Here is a 20,193-nt window from a genome sequence, read left to right as displayed (position 1 = left end):
AGAGAGGATGGGGAGGGATGATGGAGAGTTTAGAGAGGAGGGGAGGGATGATGGAGAGTTTAGAGAGGAGGGGAGGGTGGATGGAAGTTTTAGAGAGGAGGGGCGGGATGGATGGAGACTGGAGAGAGGAGGGGAGGGATGATGGAGAGTTTAGAGAGGAGGGGAGGGATGATGGAGTTTAGAGAGGAGGGGAGGGAGGATGGAGAGTTTAGGAGGAGAGGGAGGATGGATGGAGAGTTTTTAGAGGAGGGGAGGGATGGATGGAGATGGAGAGAGGAGGGGAGGGAGGATGGGAGAGGAGGAGGAGGGATGGATTGGAGAGTTTAGAGAGGAGGGAGGGGATGGATGTAAGAGTTTAGAGAGGAGGGGATGGAGGGATGGATGGAGACCTGGAGAGAGGAGGGGAGGGATGGATGTAGAGTTTAGAGAGGAGGGGAGGGTGGATGTGAGTTTAGAGGGAGGGGATGGAGGATGGAATGGATGGAGAGAGGAGGGGAGGGATGGATGGAGACTGGGAGAGGAGGGGAGGGATGGATGTAGTTTAGAGAGGAGGGGATGGAGGGATGGATGGCGACTGGAGGAGGAGGGGAGGGATGGATGGAGACTGGAGAGAGGAGGGGAGGGATGGATGGAGACTGGAGAGAGGAGGGGAGGGATGGTGCAGCTGTAGTGGATGAGGGTGAAAGAACCTGAGAAGACTGGAAGACGGTGAAGAGAGACACAGGAGGAAAGCCTGTCTTATTAACCACACCTTTAGCTTGAGGTAGAGAGGGAGCAAGATGTATCTATAGTGGAGTCTCACCATCTATTCCTTCTATGCATCTGCTCATCACATCAGTCTATCTGAGTGTTCATTGTATGTCTCTTGGGGTGAGGTCTTTTCTAGTTTCCTAGTAGGACAATGCTCTAAAGAGAAAGGTCTGATTGCATAAGGACTAAGTGCTGTGCTGCTTTATAGACCTAGTGAAGAGTAGGGCTCTCTCTCTCGCTGATCAGCTCAAATTGCTGTTGATCGCTTCCACTTCTGACAGTCTGGCTGTGTCCCAAATGCAACCCTATCCCCCTATATAACACACTACCTTTGACCAGTGCCATTGGGCTCTGGTTAAAAGTAGTGCACCATGTAGGGAATAGGGTGCCATTTGGGACATAACCTCTATCTATCTCATGATGACATCACATCATCCAGGCAGACTTCTTAATGGGGGTAAAATGTCGCATGTGAAATTCTCTTGGAGAAAATGGGAGGGTGGGTCTGTGAGGGGAAAAACACACCTTTTAGCTTTAATCAGGGACAATGATTAATGTTTCAAATGTGAACCAGTGACAGGTACAGAGCGTGTCAAAGAAAATTGTCTCCCTTTCTGTGCCTTCTTCTTTGTGAAGAATCGTGTGCAGGTGACGAGAGGGAAGGATGGAAGGGAGACGAGAGAGGCAATTTAGTGGAAGGCAAGTGACACTTCGAAGGCTGACATGACAGGCCYTTTCTTGGCTGGGCCCTGATTGCACGGCTTTCTGCCTTTCCCCCCGCGACAAATACGAAAGGAAGGGATGAAGAGATAGGTAATTGTAACCTCAGCAGTTAACAAAAATTCACATGGCGGCTTCTTCTCTTTGCCTCTTCTGGGGCGAGGGAATCAAAGAGGAGCCGGGTGTCTGTGAGAGGAGCTAGGTAGGTGTGTGTGATGGGGTGGGGGTAGGTGAGACTGCACTTTAAAGGAGAAAGCCGCAGAGCTCTCAGAGGTTTCTGCCTGCACCTGACTGACACACCAGACAGCACCCACACACAAGTCAAATCCTATTTCAGCTCAGAGGTTTCCAAGAATTCTTTCTGATCTGACCCAGTTCTCTCTTTGTGTGAATAAAGCAGCGAGACTGTCTGTCGTTAGACCCAAAATGGCTGGGTTTCTTCGTATAAAAGGGTCTGATGGGGTAACTGTGTCCGTACATGGAGACATGTAATAGAACAAAGGACTAGGTTACAGTTTTGATGTTGGCTACTGGAGCAATCATGAAGAAACCTCAGGCCCTTCAGAACCACTTTAGTGCAGTACAGTCTGTCCTGCTGGGGGGAGGGTTGTGAATGCAGAGGGTAAGGAGACACTACCTTGGAGAAAATCTGTTCAAATGTTCTCTAAAAAGATTCTCTGAGACCCACAGAGCAGTGTTCTGGTGAAGTGTGATATCAGTCACATAGAGGCCGTTTCAGTCAAAGAAGAAGACTTCAGAGCACGGTGTGTGTGTGTGCCTGTCTGTGTGTGTGTGTGTGCCTGTCTGTGTGTGAGTGAGTGTGCAGTAGGCTATCTGACTACAGTGTGTGTGTACGTATACAATATGTCTTTATGATTGACAGTATTTCCTGGCATGAAGCACTTGTTCCGCACTACCTCTCCCCCCCACCCCTTTGCCCTCCCCACCTTCACCCCTACCTACCCACCGACCGTAGCGGTGGAAAAAATCCCTTAATTAAACATGGACCCCCAGGAATGGAGAGTAAATGCAATTTGTAACGATTCTCCCGTCCCGCACGCCCGCCCCTGATTATACAGAGAAGGGTTCTTTATGCTGACCAAAGCCTTCTGACAGCACTTCATCTTCTAATGGAAGCCATTAGGAACGGACCAGCCCCCCGGTCTCCCCCCAGCCTTCCAAGCCCACCACCCTCCATCCTGCTTAGCCCCTCCACCCCACTAAGTTCCAACCTTTCGGCCCTCCAACACCCTCCCACACTCAAGATTCCAGAAAAATTCCCTGTGAGAGATTTAACATTCAGGCTGAATCCTCTGAATAGACAACAAGTCTAAGTGGGGTAGAGCAGGTTAGCGCATAGTAGAGCCGGACTGTGTATAGCTGAGGCCCTGACTGACTGGCCATGGTAACGGGAGCCTGGTGGTGACAAAACGGTCTAATTAAATACTGCATGTGAACCACTCTCCAACTACTCCCTTATTTAAGGAGGCTAGTTMGAGTTAAGGGAGATGTGAGATATGGTTCATGGGGAGGTTGTAGGAAGTAGAGGAAGATGGGGGTTAGCGGGACGAGACTTCATATGACAGTCATTCCCAACATCGTCTAGACCAAGAGAGTGTGTTGTATTACTCGTCCCCAGCATCATCTGGCCTAGTGTAAGTGTGTATGTGCGTGTGTGCGTGTGTGTGTGTGTGCGTGCGTGCTACTACTCACGTTGACAGACTCGCGGCCGCCGTACTTGACGCGCATCCTGGGCTCCTGGACAACATCCAGATGAGTTCCTGTCACCATCAGAGGAGTGTGGCCGCTGTTTCGCACACGCACACACACACACAGAGAGAGAGAAGTTTTACAAACAAACACACCAGCCAACAACAAGACCTTCTCTGCAAAACTTCCTTCCCTGCACAACCCCTTGTGGAAACTTTTATTTTAYACCTCAGATAAATATAAAAGCTTCAAACTAACTTGTTCTTTGACAAGGCGTTTTCAGAAGATAATARGCTTTTAAGGTAAATAAATGATTAAAAATGCTTTTAACTGACTTCACTAGAACCATAATCAAACACAGCTGCGGGCTCGTCTTTCAACTACCGAAGGCTATTAGCTAGCTGTGGTCGCCGAGGTCGCTAGTTAGTATGCAGCGGTCGTAGGTACGTGGCTCGACAGATAATACACAACACAAAATAAAAGCCGGGCTATGCTGACCTAAACAACACAGACGGGCAGGACAGGAGCAGAGGTCTTCTCTCTCTGGTAGGACTGTTATCATGATCGGGACTGTTACTGCGGCTGAGCTGAAGCACTGGGGGTTATATTGTTTATATTTGTGACCAGGCTAGCCAGGGCTGCTGGGAGCACTAGATGGGCATCACCTAGACAGAAAGTCAAAGAGTCACCAGAATCTTTGTGTGTGTGGTGCTGCTGCAGTTTCATCACCTACAGTCTAGCGGATCTCAGTGGTAAAACAAGAGTTCATCTGAGGTCCACAGAACAAAACGCCCAATGAGCACGCAGCCCTTAACCGATCCATCCAATCAGGAGTACAAGGAGGAGTGAAGCTAGGGTGTAACAGGGTGTGGGCCAGGTAAGATATACTCGTGTGTTGCATCTAATGCATAACGCACATTTATCTCCTCCCTTCCTGTTGATCTTAGCTACGCATTCCTGGGTTGTGTTTATGTAGACTGCACCCTGGCAGCCCGTTTGATCCCCAGGCCTGAGAGAAGGCACGGGGTGCGGCTCACGCTTCAGAAAAGACAGAATAGGTTTGACGAAACAATGCGGTGCCCCTCCCCTCTTCTCTCTGTCTCTCAGCGGAGAGAGTGATGGAAGACACGCTGCTCTGTCTTCTCTTCCGGACTAAACTCCATCTCCGCTGCCATCTGCTCCACACTCACGCCTCTGCCACATGTTCGCAGTCTCTCTCTTTCTCACTCTCACTTAGCCCTCATCATCCCTCTCTTTAATGACAAACCCTGTCTGCCTGGGAGATGCTGCAGCGATGCGATTGCGATCACGACCACTACCACGTCTGGTCTTTTGTCTGACTACAGCTCTGCACTATCTAACACTGAGTCACCCAAGCCAACTCCTGCTGTTAACTAGTTGTGCTGGCGGGGTTATTTTGATGGTGGCTTCTATGAAGGACTAGGGAGTAGAGAGGGTCCAGTTCCTGATGCTGATATCTAGGAGCGTCGGTGTTGATGTTACCTGGCGATGCTCCACTCTGGCTCGATGCGCTGGACGGTGGGGTCCTCGATGTAGTCGAAACTYAGACTCTCCTTGACCTGGGCCCGGTCCACGCTCACGCTGATCTGCACCGAACCCACCCCAGTCAGGGAGGGTGCCGAGTAACACACGATCTCCGTCATGGTCCTCCTGCACACACACGAACACAAACACATCCGCCAACATACAGTCAATGTCTGCATCTCCTCTTCATTTTTCTTCACCTTACTCTATTGCTCTCTATGGATCCTTGCTCTACCTGTCCACCCCCCTGAAACTAGCCCTGTTCATTAGCCCCCCCCCCCCCCATCCTCCTCTCCTCTCTCGCCACAGTCAGACTCACAGTGGAGAACAATTAGCCTGGATCTCATTAAAGCTGCCTTGACTTCTCAATCTTACAGCGTTACAATGAGACCTCCGCCCTTCCCTTCCGCTGCACTGCTTTAAATAGATGGCGGAAAAGAGAGGGAGAGAGAGAGGAGAGGAGAGTGAGGGAGGGATGGAGAGAGAGAGAGGGGTAGGGAGAAAGATGGAGAGCATGAAGGAGACAGGTAGGGCGGGAGAGAAAGCTACATATACAGAAAGACAGAGAGCGAGAGAAAAAACAGAGAAAAAGAGAGAGAGAGAAAAAGAAAGAGAGAGAAAGAAAGAGAGAGAGAGMGMGAGAGARAGAGAGCTGAAAACGAAGCAAGAGAGAGAAGATCAAATAAAAACAGTACAGGTAACTGAAAAAGGGAAAAACTCCCAGGCAGGGGAGCATAAGGTTGTCTGGAGGCTATTATTAGAGAGGTTTGATGCAGTGGGTCATCAAAACCTTATTAAGAATTGCAGACGTTTCTGACTGGAAGAGAAGGAGAGATGCCCCTAGGGGGCTCTCACTTAGAGGGAAAAAAAGAGTGAGAGAGAGAGAGAGAGACCACTGGGTAACAGCACAATTTACATATATTTATTATGACAGAAGTTTTGAAAACATTACAAATGGATTTTCTTTCTTCTAACTTCTCTTTCTTCCACAGGAGGAGAGATCAGGAGGAGACTAATACAGGATGTATTAAAATACCACAAATGAACTAGTCAGTGTAAGGAGGGGGGGGTGAGACGAGTCTCTCACTTACCCGTAGAACTCGCAGGTCTGGTTTCCAAAGAGGACGGTGACACTGCTGCCAGCGCCCAGGTTCTCCCCCGTGATGGTCACCTTGGTGCCCCCAGACTCAGGACCTCTGCTGGGGGACAGGCCCTGCACTGATGGCATCTAGAGGTGGAAGGGAGACCGGAGGGACATTTTTTTAGGACTGTAATGCACTCAGCTATCATACACCTCCTGTCCCTCTAACAGTACCGTCTACTCTATACTGAGCCACAGCAGAAAATAACAGCTTTCAACTGCCCCGATCCGTGGCATGCCCACCCTCTGCACTGCGACCCCATGTAAAGAGGGAGCTTATAAAGTCCCTCTGCGATCCCACTCATCCTGTGTTGTGTTGCTGTGTTCTGCATTGCTGAGTTCTATATCACTGGGCCTTTTAAAAAGGCAGTCTGGAAATAACTAGTTCTTACAGTAGCCCCGCCGGGTCGCCCTACCTGTCATCAGCGAGCAGACAGACAGACAGACAGACAGACAGACAGACAGACAGACAGACAGACAGACAGACAGACAGACAGACAGACAGACAGACAGACAGACACAGACAGACAGAAACATCAACACAGCAAGGCTGGAATCCTGAGAGACACTGACAAAACAGAGTCAGACTGCTCCTCAGTGCCACAGACACACACACACACACACATGCGGAGGGTGTTTGGTTGTCTACTCAATTGAAGAGAGCTTTTGTTATGTGTCAATTTCTTTAACGGGGCTGTGATATTAGGGAATTGCAGGTAAAGTACTGTAGTACCCACGCACAGCGCTGCGACGTCACAACTCCCTGAGCAGCAACATGAATTATGGGTGTCAAAAGTGTCAGTGAAGACACACAAACATCACACACACACKGTTCCTCACTCCGTGCTGTGCTAGTCAGGGGACAGGCTAAAGCGGTACTCTGAAAACAGTTCTGGTAATTACTAGCGGCTGTTAATTGTTAAGGGGTGGCTAATTGGGAGTGTGTGAATGGGAGTGTTGATTATCAGTTAGCTGCAGGCTAGCTTTAGTATGGGTGAGATACAGGTGTGGACGAAGGCAAGTGTGGAGGTGTTCATTCAGGTATCCTCCTATGGTTTACTCCTGTACGACAACACCTACTGTTGACAACACCCATTGTCTATTTAATCACTGCTGATTCCCTGGGCACCTCTGTGGTAATTACTGTGCTATTATGTATTTCTACATAACATACTTCAAGAAAAGGCTTCATCATTTCAGTTCATTGGTAGGCTTTTTATAACTTATTCTCTGGCTTACAAGACAACAATGGCGGTCGGCATGGAAGAAAGCTTGAGGATTACTTCTCTTCCTCATTCTGAAACGTTTTAATAGTCTCCAGCCAATCGTGTAGAGTTATTGGTTATTTTGCCAAGTTTCCTACTTTTTTATTACTATTTGTATGGGGAAAATACTTATATAATATTCATGATAACACAGTCTTACCACAAAAGCGTAGAGCTGGGCAGAGCGAGTCTTGAGGTCAGGTCTGCACTCCCCAACACACAGTTGGACCGGGCCAGGCTTGCTGTCGGCTGGTGCAGCATCCATCTCACACACTATCCTGGAAGTACATACAAAACACACACAGTCAAACACTAAACTCAGGCAATAAACAAAACGACACTATCCTGGAAGAGAACACCACACACACAGTCAGACACACTATCCTGGAAGAGAACACCACACACACAGTCAGACACACTATCCTGGAAGAGAACACCACACACAAGAGAAACACACACCACAGTCAGACACACTAATCCTGGAAGAGAACACCACACACACAGTCAGACACACTATCTGGAAGAGAACACCACACACACAGTCAGACACACTATCCTGGAAGAGAACACACCACACAGTCAGACACACTATCCTGGAAGAGAACACCACTCACACAGTCAGACACACTATCCTGGAAGAGAACATCACTCACACAGTCAGACACACTATCCTGGAAGAGAACACCACACACACAGTCAGCACACTATCCTGGAAGAAACACAAAAAACACACACAGTCAGACACACTATCCTGGAAGAAACCACAAAAACACACACAGTCAGACACACTCACACACACAGTCAGACACACTATCCTGGAAGAACACACAAAAACACACACAGTCCGACACACAACGCTATCTAGCACGTCTATTCAGGATTGTACAATACAGCTCAATGTCACGGAATACAGTATTCAACACAATGCACATACTGTACATAACAATGTTCTTTGTCATCCATTCCCATAGAGACAGTAGTGTTCTCAGCCAGTCCCTGTTCTGACTTCACCAGGTAGACTCTCATATATATGTTGGACTGGGGGAAAAGTTACGAGGGTCATTACTTTATCGATCTCATCTCGTAATGTAATCTTCTCTCCGGCTCTCTGATTGGTTTACATGACACATCCAAGGCAGGCCATTTAGAAAGGCATTGCACTGTACTCGCGCACGTGACATTAAACAATGTGAAACTTAATTGAACTGGACACCTCGCCGCGTACAGCTTTCAGAAGCGTGCTCCTCCACCAGTCGCCACACCACTCATAGCAGTAGCCCTATAACTTCCTGGGGAGTGGACATCATAAATAGCCCTCCACCGACAAGCCCCCTGCCGTGCTGATCAAGCTCCAGCGTCACCGTAGCAACGCCAAATATAAATCACAGTCGGGAACCCGGCCGACACCCCACGGCGGATCAATACAGCTTCATCATAAGGCGTGATCAGGTGTCTCCCTCCGCCGGCAGGTGGCCAGATCAAATGACATAATAAAACCAGGAGGCCTATCGATCGACGCTTGTGGAAAGTAATAAAGAACAAGAATCAATCATGGTGTTGAGGGAAATGAAGAGAGACGGAGGGAGAGAGAGAGAGAGACAGAGAGAAAGAGAGAAAGAGAAAATGAGAAAGAGAGATGGAGAGTAGGGTGGCCACATCATTGTTTCTCTAGCGCTTATCTCCTGAATCACAATTAATGAGGCCAAGAGAGCTCCTGGCTGAGAGGAAGAGATTTACTCCCAGGCAGGGACCAGTGTTTCTCCTATATGCAATCGTGGCCGCCACTTCAAAACATAAATAATAATAATATAATATATATATATATATAAATGTATTTAAAAAAAAATTGGGGTGGTAAACCGTTTTCAGAGTAAACTTAAACTTTCATCACGCACACCTGTCCCCCGTTCCCACTGATTAGTACTTGTATAAGTGTGCCCTTTGGTTTCCATTAGGCTGTCAATTATTGTTCCAATGCGTGTGAGTTTGTGCGTGTGAGTACCTGTGCTGTGTGTTTTGGCTTTCGTGCCGTTGTGGATAGCTCAGATGATTACGGGTCTCGTCCCGTGTGTTAATCATTGTGTGTTATTTATTCGAGGTACTCCCCGCTCTTTTGTTCTCGGTTTCTACCCTATGTTTTGTTCTGTGTTTGTTTGGTCTTCGTCCCCGTGTCTTTACACGGCACGCCGTAATTTGGGCTTAATAAAAAACTATTACGCATTCCTGCGCCTGTCTCCCGAAATCTCTTCATACCAACGTGACACAACATGTGTACAATTGTAGGAAATTAGCTTTAAAGCTGAACATTTTCTCTCAGCACCATGACAAAATGTGTAGAATTGCAGGAAACTAGCTTGATAACAGAAAAATGGTGTCTTTGCGCCCAAGAGGGGGGCCTCTAAAATCTCGCCACGGCCATTACGGCGTGTTGTAGTTACTTCATAATACTAGTCTAACTGACAGAGTGAAAAGAAGGAAGCCTGTGCAGAATAAACATTCTAAAACATGCATCCTGTTTTGCTCTCTGCAAAAAATGTGGCAAAGCAATTCTGAATACAAAGTGTTATGTTTGGGGCAAATTCAATAAAACACATTACTGAGTACCACTCTGTATTTTCAAGCATAGTGGTGGCTGCATCATGTTATGGGTATACTTGTAATTGTTAAGGACTGGGGAGTTTTTCAGGATAAAAACGAAACAGAATGGAGCTAAGCACAGGCAAAATCCTAGAAGAAAACCTGGTTCAGTCTGCTTTCCTCCAGACACTGGGAGATTAAATTACCTTTCAGCAGGAAAATAACCTAAACCACAAGGCCAAGTCTAGACTGGAATTGCTTACCAAGAAAACAGTGAATGTTCCTGAGTGGCAGAGTTACAGTTTGGACATAAATCTACAGCAAGACCTGAAAATGGTTGTCTAGCAATGGTCAACAACCAATTTGCAGAACAGTGGGCAAATGTTACACAATACAGGTGTGGAAAGCTCTTACAGACGTACCCAGAAAGACTGTAATCGCTGGCAAAGGTGCTTCTACAAAGTATTGACTCAGGGGTGTGAATACTTACGTAAATTAGATATCTGTATTTCATTCTCAAAACATTTGCTCAAATCTAAAAACAGGTTTCACTTCGTCATTATGGGGTATTGTGTGTAGATGGGTGAGAAACATTTATTCCATTTTGAATTCAGGCTGTAACACGACAAAACGTGGAACATTTCAAAGGGTATGAATACTTCCTGAAGGCACTGTATATAACATGTATATGTTACAAACCAAAAATGTAAAACAAAGTTACTTTTCTCCTCCGAAGACGGGGGGCGGTGGGATGCGCCAATAGTAAAAAAAGAGACTAAATAAATAAAKAAAGAATCTGTTGACTGGAGTACAGCTTGTGGTGCAACCCACACTAGTCCGACCAAGGCAAGACTAACAGGGCAGAGAACCAACAGGTTGACAATGAGTGCTAACTTCTGCTAAGTCAGGGATCCAGACCACTACGCCAACACTACCCACAACCCTACCCCTTCTTAGTCACAGTAATACTGCTGCTGGGGACCCTGGCCAGCTTTCTAATTTCCCCCTCTGACACGTTTTACACGGCAAAATAAATGAATTCACTCCAGCAGTGTYCCAATCGGATTAAACTGCTGTCAGATCGGTGCACTGCTGACAAATGGTCCCCTACAGCCAGTGTGACATGCAGCGCATTTCAATTATACACACACACACAGCCAGACCTCCCCAAACACTGTGCTAAAATATAACTTTACCCCACACAACACCAACTATCCCCCAACCTAGCTACCAAAGACTATTTCAAAAGCCTCTGCCTTAATAGCAATGGCCAAAATACTTCCCTCCTGGATGTTGAGAGGATAATACATGCACAGCAAAGTGTCTAATTAACTCCTTTGAAAGTTCTCTGATTTGCCTCAGTATCGGTGCTGAGGTATACCTGATGTGGGTGTGTATAGTAGTCAACGCCGCAGCAGGACAGTGCTGCAGTGCTCCTCGAGGATCAGAGGGAGGGCAGAAGAAGGCCAGCAGAGGAATTAAGGTTAAGGACTTCACAGAGGAGTCTGTTCTACTCAGTTCTGTTGTGTGCCAGGCTACCTTTGTCTCCGCAGGCCGCAGCTCCAACACGAAACTCACAAAACTGTCTTCTACCCCACTGACTCCAAGTCATTGTCCTTTCATTCAAATGGAGGAAGAGAGAGTGACAAAGCGCCTTTTCTGTCTGTCTGCATATCCTCCTTTTGCTCTGCACTCCTCTCCAGTCAGGGTCAGGATGGTAGAGTGCTGCTGTGTGCAGACAGGGAGGGTTCCATTTGAGTCAATCGTCTGAGAGGTCTCCATACACCTGTCAAGGTGAGGGCACCCATAAGCCACCACTCCATTCCACTCAGGGTCAGGATGGTAGAGTGCTGCTGTGTGCTGACAGGGAGTGTCAGGGGTCATTCACCTGAGAGGTGTACAGGACACATACACTTGTCTGTGTGAAGACAGAGAGCACTGTTACAGTACTGCTGTGACAGGGAGGGTCTATGTACCCGTCTAGGTGAGGGCAGGGGTATCCACAATGCACTGCTCTCCTGGCTCAGCCGTTCTGACTGAACTGTCTAGTCTATCTGTGTGAGGCAGCAGGAAGCCAATTATGAAACATGGGCCACGGACAATTAGTGAAGGGAGATGGGACGGGCTTAATGTGCTCTCTGCTGCACCAGGCAATTAAAACAATTAAACAAAGGTAAACACACACAGAGGTTCTGGGACTGACGGGTTGTATATGTCTGTGTGTGTGTGTGTGTGTGTGTGTGTGTTTGTGTTTGTGTGAGGTGTGGGCTATCTTCCTGTACGGGAAAACAACAGGCCGAGACTGATGGCCTTGCTCCAGTCATAATTAAGAGAGGAGTCTCTCTGGTGTGTGTGTGTGTGAGAGAGAGAGAGAGTGCATGCTTGTCTGTGTGTGTGTGTGTGTGCGTACGTGTCCCTCTGTGTGTGTGTGTGTGGGTGCGTGTGTGCGCGTGCGCGTGTGTGAGCTGCCAGCTTGTGTTAGATGGTCCAGTCTTATACAGTTGCATACAGCTCCAAGGCTTGACAGTGAACACAATTAGGCGTTGTTCGTGATGTTCGTTTACTTTTACTGTGCTTTTACCCACCTCTCAGTGGTCTGAAATCTGCAGACTTAGTGACTGCATGGCTGTTGTTGGATAGTCTTAAAATGGTAAAGAACTGGGAACTGAGATCATTTGTTGTGAAGATAATATAGTGTTTCCCCTTTTTGTTCACTCTATTTCAAGGCATCTTCTGCCATTATTCCATTACTGTTCTGTGGAAACATGTTCCATTCACCTAACACTGTCATCGATTAATTGGCTAGGAATGTCTACAGTTTTGAAAATATATTTTTTAAATCCAAGGTTAGGGTTAAGGCTAGGTTAATGTGTGTGTGTGTGTGTGTGTGTGTGTGCGTGTGTCTGTGTGTGTGTGTGTTGACTTACTGCTCTGCGATAATGTAGCCTTCCTCCACAGGGGAACACTTGACCCCAGCCACCTTCACGTTGTCCACCATCTCACTGAATGCCAGGCCCAGGTTCATGCCATGGATGGTCACCCTGGTACCCCCCTCTGGAGGGCCTGCTACTGGGGTCACCTGCAGGGGAGAGAGGTCAGAGATGGAGAAACAGTGTCTCTTCATGCTTTCATTCATATGATTAAATAGAACACTATGCCATTCTATAGTAAGATGGTATTCTCTGACAATCAATGGTTTTGAAGATNTGTGTGTGTGTGTGTGTGTGTGTGTGTGTGTGTGTGTGTGTGTGTGTGTGTGTGTGACCTGTGCGTTGACTTACTGTTCTGCGATGATGTAGCCTTCCTCCACAGGGGAACACTTGACTCCAGCCACCTCCACGTTGTCCACCATCTCACTGAACGCCAGGCCCAGGTTCATGCCATGGATGGTCACCCTGGTACCCCCCTCTGGAGGGCCAGCTACTGGGGTCACCTGCAGAGGTCAAAGGGGAGAGAGGTCAGAGGTTAAAGGAGAAACATACGTCATACTTTACATCATGGCATTCCATAGTAACGTGGTACTCCCTGACAATCTAAAGGTTTTGACAATGACGATCATAATATGGTATTGTATATCTCTAGGCTTTCTATCTCGTAAGATGGATATTACGAGAGCCTCTCCTTTCCTGTATGTAGTTAGTCATAGGGGGTCTGAAAAGAAATTAAAAGCTTTTTCAACCTCCGACCCCAACCACCCGTGTCAGAAAACAGGCATGATGTCATCACACCAGAGCCCACCTAACAGAGGGGACTAATGGAACCGGCATCATTACTCCTAGAAGGATGATGTCATCRTTCACTTCACACAACACACAAACATAACCCTCCCATATAGACCTTAACTACCAGCACAATCTTCTAATATACTGTATACCTGTACACTGTATATACGTTATGTATTAATAAAGCCAATGAAAATAATTTGGCCAAACATAAAAACCTGGAGGGTGAATTAACATTCTGGATACCTGCCTAGTCCCCTGATCTGCTGCTGCTGTTGCCATGGGTGATCAATCTAACAAGAGACCATATTAGTGCTCAGTGCAGCCCACCTTGTAATAAAATACAATATGGCTGCCCAGCATGACCTTGGCTCTGGGTGGCATGCTGCCTTCTGTGCTGCACAGCCCCTCAGTGGCTAGGAGCTGGCTGCTGTCCAGAGGAGAGGAGTGTGTGTGTGAGGAGGAGGAGAGAAAAGAAGAGGGAAGAGAAGAGAGGAGCAGGAGGAGGAGACATACACACACACAATACCATCTCCATGTGTGAAGTCACAGCCTCTATGTAAACAATCGATATGACATTACTGGGCACGCATGTGGAAGTAAAACCAACAAGAGTCCAGCATTATAAACCGGTGCCCGCTTTCTGATCCGCATTCACCCCTGCCACGTGAGAGTGGCTAGCGGTGGGTCTCTCTCTCTCTCTCTCTACCTTCCTGTGTCTGTGGGTGCCCACTTGTGCGTTGTACTAACCCAGTGGGACATCTGCATTGTAATCTCGATTTTGTGGACATTAATTGCTCTGGATGTAACGTAAGTGTGTCACTGCACTGCCTGAGGTTCTGAATACATCAATGTTTTAGTGCTACTTGGGCATGCAGGGTACAGGGGGAAACACAGTGGAGAGAGGAGGAGGCCTGGCTAAATATATCCATGTCAGACCATGGCTGGAACAATCCCAAACAACTTAGGGATAGTTACATAAGAAATGGGGGAGGTTTAATGCCCCAGAGAGAGGAGAGAGAGAGATGAGTAGAATAATAGTGCTGTGTGCCACTCTGGAAGGTGTGGCAGCCATAAGGGAAGTACAGCCTGATAGATGATATACAGTCGGTGCAGTATCTCTAGTGAAAGCGTGTGAGATGCTCTCCTAGCCAGAAGCTGCAGTATAACTCTTCTGATGACAGGCCGGGCATGGGATATAACTTGAATAACTTTAATCCATTCATAAAGCCCATATCACTGAGCTGCCATTGGCAGAAAGATGCTTGATTAATCAGATGAGTATAAATATCACTTTGTGTGGCACTACATCAAAGTTATCAAAGACTCCCCCTCAAAGACTTGGAGAGCAGAGAGGCTCCGTGTCTGACCCTGGCTCTATCTGAGTGGCAGATGAACAATTGGACGACGCCCACAGAAGTCCCTAAGAACTGATTCCAGACCCGTGGTTACATGGTGACACGCTAATCAACTCCTAATGAACAAAGACAGACTGGGATCTGGCTCATCAGCAGGAATGCAGTGTGTGCCTGCGTGTGTGTGTCTCAATGTGGGTGTGTGTGTGTGAGCGAGCAGCTTTCTACTTATGCTACATCCTCTTCTCCTCTCCTCTCCTCTCAGGCTAAGTGACACACTACTCCACTTCAGGCACCCGCCGCCCGCCCGCCCGCCCGCCCGCCCGCCTGTTTGTCTTAACACTAAACACTGACTCTCTACTCTCTCAGTCCTAGCCAGGCAAGAGAGGATTGCTCATTGGGCATGCACGCACGCACCTCCTGCTGCCGACAGCCCCCCCCCCCCCCCCCAGCTCCACGCTCCCTGTGTAATCCTTTTAAGAGGAGCTCTGCTGCCCGCACGGCTTTGTCACACTGTGTCAATGGATGGTAATTTCAAGAAAACAGCCAGCCAGCTCACACAAGCCCACTTCCTCTCCCTTAGATACAGCTCCAGGGTTGTGAAGGGTGGGCCAGTGGGGGGGTACAAATGGCCATTTCCTAACACATGCCACTGGATTTGGGATTGGGAAGGATGAGAAAGGAATAGCCTTCATTTCTCAGAACAAGAATACACTGACGGGTTTCAGAAGAAAGTTAATTGTTTCTGCCCATTTTGAGTCTGTAATCAAACCCACAAATGCTGATGCTCCAGATACTCAACTAGTCTAAAGGCTTTTATTGCTTCTTTAATCAGAACAACAGTTTTCAGCTAAGCTAACATAATTGCAAAATGGCTTTCTAATGATCAATTAGCCTTTTAAAATGGTAAACTTGGATTAGCTAACACAACGTGTCATTGGAACACAGGAGTGATGGTTGCTGATAATGGGCCTCTGTATGCCTATGTAGACATTCCATAAAMAAATATGCCATTTCCAGCTACAATAGTCATTTACAACATTAACAATGTCGACATTGTACTTCTGATCAATTTGATGTTATTTTAATGGACAAAATATTTTATTTTCTTTCAAAAACAAGGACATTTCTAAGTGACCCCAAACTTTTGAACGGTAGTGTACATGGACACACATGCAATGTTTAATGCCAGTGGCATGTCATTGGTAAAAATATAAAAAAGTAGAGGGCCTAGAGAACTGCACTGCGGTACACCACACCCTACATTAGAGAATCTTCCATTAAAGAAAACCCTCTGAGTTATATTAGATAGATAGCTCTGAAACCACGATATGGCAGCGGTTGAAAATCCATAAAACATACGTTCTCCCAACAACAAGTTATGGTCAATAATATCAAAGGCTGCACTGAAATCTAACAGTACAGCTCCCACAATCTTMTAATTATCAATTTCTTTCAACCAATCATAAGTAATTTGTGTCAGTGCAGTACRTGTTGAGTGCCCTTCTCTATAAGCATGCTGAAAGTCTCTTGTAAACTTGTTTACAGAGAAATAGCATTGTATTTGGTCAAAAACATTTTCCAACAGTTTGCTAAGAGCGGGAAATGTTGGCATTTCCTGCTTAAGTTTTCCYACCTTGCCAACGAAGTAATCATTAAAATAATTGCCAACATCAAATGGTTTTATGTTGAATAAGCTATCTGATTYGATTAAAGATKCAGTTGAATTTGTCTTTCTGCCCATMATTTTGTTTAAGGTACYCCAACATGTTYTTCCATCATTGTTTATATCACTGATCTTGGCTTCATAATACAGTTAGTTTCTTCTTCTTTTTGTTGAGTTTAGTCACATCATTTCTCAATTTGCAGTAAGTCAGCCGGTCAGATGTGCAGCCAGACTTATTAGCCACTCTGTTACGGATTCTCCCGGTACTGCTGCTCATTCCGTGCACCAGCTCCGGAGGCCTACGTCACCGGCCTCTAGGCGTCACTGAACTGTTTCATTATGCACACCTGGTTCCCATTCCGCCTGATTAGTAATTGTRTATATGTGYCCTCTGTTCACCATTGTTGGTTATTGTTCCCATGTCCGTTGGTCTTGTGAGTACCTGTGCTTTGTAGATTCGGCTTTTGAGCTGAGTGTATTGTGTATTCGTTACTACGGGTCACGTCCCGTGTATTGTTGTGCACTTGTTATTACGGGTCAYGTCCCGTGTATTGTTGTGCACTTATTATTACGGGTCTCATCCTGTGTATTGTTATTACGGGTCTCATCCCATGTATTTATTAGAGGTTTAAGCTCGCTCTTTTGTTTGGGTTACATCACTGTGTTTTTGTATACGAGTTTGTTTTGGGCTTCGTCCCCGTGCCTTTCATGGMATGTTGTATTTTTGGGTGGAGTATTAAAACCCCTTATTACATATTCCTGCGCCTGTCTCCAATCCTTTATACAACGTGACACACTCCTTTTGCYSCATCTCTTTCAACAATACAGTTTTTCAATTCCTCATCAATCCATGGAGCCKTAMCAGTTCTAACAGTCAGTTTCTTAACAGGTGCATGTTTATCAATAATTGGAAGAAGCAATTTCAGAAATGCATCAAGTGCAGCGTCTGGATGCTCCTTGTTAATCACATCAGACTAACACATATTTTTAACATCATCCACATAAGAGTCACAGCTAAATCTTTTGAATGAWMCACTATTTCAGAACCTTGGTKCTCCKAGATWWRGCCACTATATTGTGATCACTGCATCCAATGGGTACGGATACAGCTCTATAACAGAATTCTACAGTATTAGTAAAAATGTTATCAATACATGTGGATGATCTTGTTCCTGTAGYGTTTGTAAACACCCTGGTAGGTTGATTAATAACCTGAACCAGATTACAGGCCCTGGTTACAGTGAGAAGCTTCCTCCTGAGTGGACASCTTGATGAAAACCAGTCAATATTTAGGTCCCCAAGAAAGAAGACCTCTCTGTTTACATCACATACACTATCAAGTATTTCACACATATTATTTAGATACTGACTGTTAGCACTTGGTGGCCTATAGCRACAAGCCAAAATAATAAGCTTTAGATGAGGCAGGTGAACCTGCAGCCACAACACTTCAATAAGACTAGACATATTTTCTAAGCATTACTGGGATATGGCTCTGAACATACAGTGGCAAGAAAAAGTATGTGAACCCTTTGGAATTACCTGGATTTCTGCATAAATTTGTCCWAMATTKTATCTGATCTTCATCTAAGTCACAACAATAGACAAACACAGTCTACTTAAACTAATAAAACACAAACAATTATACATTTTCATGTCTTTATTGAACACACAATGTAAACATTGACAATGCAGGGTGGAAAAAGTATGTAAACCCTTGGATTTAATAACTGGTTGACCCTCCTTTGGCAGCAATAACCTCAACTTAACGTTTTCTGCAGTTGTGGTTTAGACCGGTCAGGTCAGGAGGTATTTTGGACCATTCCTCTTTACAAAACTGTTTCAGTTCAGCCATGTTCTTGGGATGTCTGGTTTGAACTGCTCTCTTGAGGTCATGCCACAGCATCTCAATCTGGTTGAGGTCAGGACTCTGACTGGTCCACTCCAGAAGGTGTATTTTCTTCTGTTGAAGCCAATCTGTTGTTGATTTACTTCTGTGTTTTGGGTTGTTGTCCTGTTGCATCACCCAACTTCTGTTGAGCTTCAAATGGTGGTCAGATAGCCTTACATTTTCCTGCAAAATGTCTTGATAAACTTGGGAATTCATTTTTCCGTTGAAGATAGCAAGCTGTCCAGGCCCTGAGGCAGCAAAGCAGCCCCAAACCATGATGCTCCCTCCACCATACTTTACAGTTGGGATGAGGTTTTGATGTTGGTGTGCTGTGCCTTTTTTTCTCCACACATAGTGTTGTGTGTTCCTTCCTTCCAAACAACTCAACTTTAGTTTTATCTGCCCACAGAATATTTTGCCAGCACTACATCCAGGTTATCTTTTGCAAACTTCAGACGTGCAGMAATGTTTTTTTTGGACAGCAGTGGCTTCATCTCTGGTGTCCACGCATGAACACCATTCTAGTTTAGGGTTTTCCGTATCGTAGACTCGTCAACAGAGATGTTAGCRTGTTCCAGAGATTTCTGTAAGTCTTTAGCTGACACTGTAGGATTCTTCTTAACCGCAATGAGCATTCTGCACTGTGCTCTTSCAGTCATCTTTGCAGGACGGCCACACCTAGGGAGAGTAGCAACAGTGCTGAACTTTCTCCATTTATAGACATTTTGTCTTACCGTGGACTAATGAACATCAAGGCTTTTAGAGATACCTTTGTAACCCTTTCCAGCTTTCAACAATTCTTAATCTCAGGTCTTATGAGATCTCTTTTGTTTGAGGCATGGTTCACATCAGGAAATGCTTCTTGTGAATAGCAAACTCACATTTTGTGAGTGTTTTTTATAGGGCAGGGCAGCTCTAACCAACATCTCCAATCTCGTCTCAATGATTGGACTCCAGGTTAGCTGACTCCTGACTCCAATTAGCTTTTGGAGAAATCATTAGACTAGGGGTTCACATACTTTTCCCAATCTACACTGTGAATGTTTAAATGATGTATTCAATATAGAAAAATACAGTAATTTGTGTGTTATTAGTTTAAGCACACTGTGTTTGTCTATTGCTGTGACTTAGATGAAGATCAGATCAAAGTTTACGACCAATTTATGCAGAAATCCAGGTAATTCCAAAGGTGTCGATTCAGTATTATGAATATTTTTCGCAACGCCGTAATTAAGCGCGATACAGTGATTTAATTTTGGATTGGACCTCAAAAATGTATTTTTGTATTTTTTATTTGTAATAATTGACAATTACAACAATACTGAATGAACACTTTTCTATATTTTTATTACTTAATATAATAAATGGTAAGGGTAAATCAAATTTAGCTCAGGAAATAATTGAAACATGTTCAATTTGGTTTAAATAATGCAAAAACAAGTGTTGGCAGAAGAACAGTAAAAGTGCAATCTGTGACATGTAAAAAAGCTAACGTTTAAGTTCTTCTTGCTATCAGGATGGAAGAAAATAGGGTGAAAGCTGGTGGTTCCTTTTTAACATGTACGTCCTTCATATTTCGCAGGTCAGATTAGTTTTTAGGTTGTAAGTTATTATAGGAATTATAGGACTATTTCTCTCTGTACGATTTTTGTATTTTATAATCTTTGACTATTGGATGTTTCTTATAGGCCACTTTCGTATTGGCCAGTATAACAGTATTAGCTTCGGTCCTTTCTCCTCGCCCGCTACCTGGGCTCGAACGAGGAACACATCGACAACAGCCACCCCTCGAAGTTTAGGCGATTAGCGGCATGCGAGCAAGGGCGAACACTACTCCAGTCCAGGTGAGTG

General features: G+C 45.6%; 1 pseudogene; it reads right to left on the bottom strand.

The window, feature by feature from the left end:
- Positions 1-20,193, bottom strand: part of LOC112069195 (plexin-A2-like) — a 79,403-nt pseudogene that overhangs the window by 10,303 nt on the left and 48,907 nt on the right.

The sequence above is a fragment of the Salvelinus sp. IW2-2015 genome, unplaced genomic scaffold (assembly GCF_002910315.2).
Source record: "Salvelinus sp. IW2-2015 unplaced genomic scaffold, ASM291031v2 Un_scaffold928, whole genome shotgun sequence".
Classification (NCBI taxonomy): domain Eukaryota; kingdom Metazoa; phylum Chordata; class Actinopteri; order Salmoniformes; family Salmonidae; genus Salvelinus; species Salvelinus sp. IW2-2015.
Note: the sequence above shows the minus strand (reverse complement) of the source record. Positions and strands in the feature narration are given on the sequence as shown.